General features: G+C 42.7%; 1 pseudogene; it reads left to right on the top strand.

Moving 5' to 3' along the window:
• The first annotated feature begins 1,349 nt into the window (after positions 1–1,349).
• Positions 1,350–2,619, top strand: LOC100399494 (tyrosyl-DNA phosphodiesterase 2 pseudogene; annotated as a pseudogene).
• Positions 2,620–4,361: the final 1,742 nt, after the last annotated feature.

The following is a 4,361-nucleotide window of genomic DNA, read 5'->3' as shown; positions in this document are numbered from 1 at the left end:
ATTTTGTATATCGAATGCTCGTTTCTTTTTACAGCTAGTTCGTATTTCATTATATGAGTATACCATTATAGTGTGTTTTTACAACCATGTGCCTTTGTAAGCAGTAGCAAAATTAAGAAATGATCAATTATAAACTGTAGGCAAGGTTAACTCTGGGGACTGGGATACAAGCAATCAGAAGCAAGGATTTTGATATATTTTTGTAACTCAAAGGACAGGAGCTTAAGGGTATGTTCCTTTTATTTTGTTTTCAGTGTGTTTTTCCCCAAAGAATTAAAGCACACTAAAATAAAGAAAATTAACTAAAGCCAAAAAAGTTGATTGAATGCATGGCAGTTTTCGTGAAATTTTATTATATGTCTTTCTTATGTTGATTGAAACTTTGATGTCTACCTAAAGGAAAGTCAACAAAATATTTTTTGTTTTATAGCAATTCCTGCTGCTCTAGATCCTTCCCCAATTAGGAACTCCACCCCTGCACTAACACACATCTTTAGAGTTCAGTTTAACAACAGTTTTAATAAACTTCATCCTGATGCTGTTTGTTTCTGAAAATACCCACTAAGATGAGCAAGGCTGGTTTACTTTTTCCATGCACCACATACACCAAGGCCTGGAGAGCAGTGGAGAGTAAAAGAACGACTCTATTGCCTTATCTAATGCTTTTCTCACTACACAGAAAGGCAGAGTCTGGCTAAGAGGCCACCAAAACAGTTGCATTCTGCTCCTGCCACATAATTAAACTATACTTCCCAAGTCACTTGCCCTTGGGTTGGGGCCTTGCAACTGAGTTCTGGACAAAAGTGGCATCACCACTTCCAGATCTGCCTGGCCTACAATACCACCTATGTGAATCTCAATTCTCTCTTCTTCATCCTTTGTAATGTTGGCAGGTCTGTACTGAAAAAAAGTAGCACTGTGAGATATGTATTTATTCTTACAGTACTTCTGTTTTTGGCATTTGATATTTATTTAGGTAAAAAACAAAAGTAAGGCATACCAAGAAAAAATTCACAAATGGTAGAAAGACATACATGGAAAAATCATAGAGGCAGTGCATGCGCTGGGTAGAAACACTGCCTTATAACCTACCACATTTCTATTTTGAGTGCAGGCATGATCATTGGAGATGAGTATAAGAGTGAAGACATAGGCTGGGCACGGTGGCTCATGCCTGTAATCCCAGCACTTTGGGAGCTTGAGGCAGGGGGATTAGGAGGTCAGAGGTTTGAGACCAGCCTGGCCAACATAGTGAAACCCGATCTCTACTAAAAATACAAAAATTAGCTGGGTGTGGTGGTGTGTGCCTGTGTGTGCCTGTAATCCCAGCTACTCGGGGAGGCTGAGGCAGGAGAATCGCTTGAACCCAGGAGGTGGAGGTTGCCGTGAACTGAGATCACGCCACTGCACTCCAGCCTGGGCAAGAATGAGACTCTGTCTTGAAAAAAAAGAGTGGGCAAAACAATGGAGCTCGGGAGCTGCCTGGAGGGCGGGACAGAGGCGGCAGGGGAAGAGGACGAGCCAGCGGTGAAGAAGCGGCGACTTCTGTGCTTGGAGTTTGCCTCGGTCGCGAACTGCGATTCCGCTGTGGCTCAATGGTACCTGGCCGAGAACGACTGGGAGATGGAAAGGGCACTGAACTCCTACTTTGAGCGTCCGGTGGAGGGGAGGGCCTTGGAACGCCGTCCTGAAACCACCGCTGAGCCCAAGATCTATGTTGACCTAACCAATGAAGAAACAACTGATTCCACCAGTTCTAAAATCAGCCCATCTGAAGATAGCAAGAAAATGGCAGCATATTCTCTTTCATTACCTGGAATATTGATGGATTAGATCTAAACAATCTGGCAGAGAGGGCTCGAGGGGTGTGTTCCTATTTAGTTTTGTACAGCCCAGATGTGGTCTTTCTACGGGAAGTTATTCCCCCATATTGTAGCTACCTAAAGAAGAGAGCAAAAAATTATGAGATTATTACAGGTCATGAAGAAGGATATTTCACAGCTATAATGTTGAAGTAATCAAGAGTGAAATTAAAAAGCCAAGAGATTATTCCTTTTCCAAGTACCAACATGATGAGAAACCTTTTGTTTGTGCATGTTAATGTGTCAGGAAATGAGCTTTGTCTTATGACATCCCATTTGGAGAGCACCAAAGGGCATGCTAAGGAACGAATGAATCAGTTAAAAATAGTTTTAAAGAAAATACAAGAGGCTCCAGAGTCAGCAACAGTTATATTTGCAGGAGATACAAACCTAAGGGATCAAGAGGTTACCAAATGTGGTGGTTTACCCAACAACATCGTGGATGTCTGGGAGTTGTTGGGCAAACCTAAACATGGCCAGTATACATGGGATACACAAATGAACTCTCTTCTTGGAATAACTGCTGCTTGTAAGCTTCGTTTTGATAGAAAATTTTTCAGAGCAGCGGCAGAAGAGGGGCACATTATTCCCCGAAGTTTGGACCTTCTTGGATTAGAAAAACTGGACTGTGGTAGATTTCCTAGTGATCACTGGAGTCTTCTGTGCAACTTAGATACAATACTGTAAAATGCTTTTCAAATGGGATTTTTGAAGATACAGTTCCACCTTCTGGAAAGGTAGGTTTAATGTGGAGGAAATAATGTACCTAGATCATTGTCACAGAACAACCAACTATGATTTGTGTTTGTGTTTTTGGAATTCAACATTAAAGATTAATGTTTATTTAAATGAATGCATTCCTGTGTTCAGGATGTGAGGCCATTTAATAAAAAAGAGCACAGAGCCTGTCAGAGTTTTAACAGTGCTCGTAGATGCCAGCTACAGCAATCCAAACAGGGACCACATTGTCTCTGGGCTAATGTTGATATTTTTCCATCCAGGCACTGAAATCGTTAATATTTAAAATACGTCTTCAAAAGAAAACATAAGGTATTATTGAGTTCTTGGGACTGGATCCTTTATTTCATAAGTTCGGATAATCTTAAATGAAAAAGCTATGATTATTTGCAGTTAAATAGATGACAGCTATCCTACATCAGACGTGATTTTTGTTAGCTAACTACGTAATTGGCAAGGTATAATTGAAACCTAGGGCTTAAAATTCCTTAATAGTTTCTGATTCATGTTTCTAGTCATGTTGACAAAGGAGGCAAAGTTAGGCTTGATGATGGTTAAAATCAGTTTGATAGCACCATGGAACATTTTTCTAACAGAAAAATAAATGCATAAAGAGATATAGCCTTCCAGTGTGGCTAATTGTAAAATGGAAATGTTTTGCAGGAAGTAAATGCAAATTACTTTTAAGTGTGCTTTAAAGAAAAATATTTTCCCCACAAGAGAAATTTAAATAAAGAATTTTATTTGTTTATAAAAAAAAGAAAAAAAAAGTGACGAGATAAAGGAGAGGGTGAATCTGGGGAGACACTGTGGGAGAGCTGTCCCTAGAGCATCCTGTGGCAGCTGTAAAAATGTGTTGGGCAGCACAGGATGAGCAGTTCAAGCTTGCCCCCGTGACCCAGGATTCAATAACCACAAAGTCAGTGTGTGTAGCTGGTCCCCAACATCCAAGTAAAAGCCTCCTTTTGGGCAGAATGCACATGTCTATCTACTGTGTCCCATGCTGCTGGCCTGAGGCTGAACACTCAGGAGGCTATTGGGAATGTCAGACATAGTAACTCTGGTGTGGGGACAGGTGAGTTCTGAGATTTCAGTGCACCTGGAGCTCTGATGGGGTCACACTCTCCTGGCTGCCTCAGGTGAGCCACCTGCTGGTGCCCATGTTTAGATAAGTTATGGCCTGTAGAACACTTGGGAAGGCTCTGGAGTTTTAGCAGCCTGGGAATACCCACCTTCTGCAGCCCCTTGACTCTTGCTGCTCCGGTGTGCATGGCAGGAGTAGAAATAGGGAATTTCACAGATCGGGTTAAGAGGGAATTTCATGAGGGGAGTGGCCATACCCATGGGAATGGCCCATCTGTATCCTCTGCACCTGAGGCCTCCTGGGCAGCTGCAAGGTGAGGAAATGTGAAGAGAGGCAGATTGAGTTTATCCCCCTGGTTCTCATGGTGTGCTGGGCAGAAAGAGATGGGTTGCTTTTCTCACACAACTGTCAGGCCCAGATTCAGCTCCCCAAACACCTGAGGCCCTAGGAATGCATGGTGTAGTGGTGGAGACAGCAGGTAAGTAACTTTTTTACCTTAAGGCCAAAGAAGAGGAACAGAGGCCCCAGCCAAGAGCCATGGGTACAAGCGTAGAGGAGTCTAGCCTTGAGTTGAGGACCCTCACAGAGCTGACATAGCTCAGATTCAGGGAGGGAGAGGAGGAGGAGCCGAGGGAGTTCAGCAGCCCCTATGGCCCATCCTGATTCTTACCTGGTAT

The sequence above is a fragment of the Callithrix jacchus genome, chromosome 14 (assembly GCF_049354715.1).
Source record: "Callithrix jacchus isolate 240 chromosome 14, calJac240_pri, whole genome shotgun sequence".
NCBI lineage: Eukaryota > Metazoa > Chordata > Mammalia > Primates > Cebidae > Callithrix > Callithrix jacchus.
The sequence above is the reverse complement of the archived record's forward strand: the minus strand, read 5'-3'. Positions and strand labels throughout refer to the sequence as shown.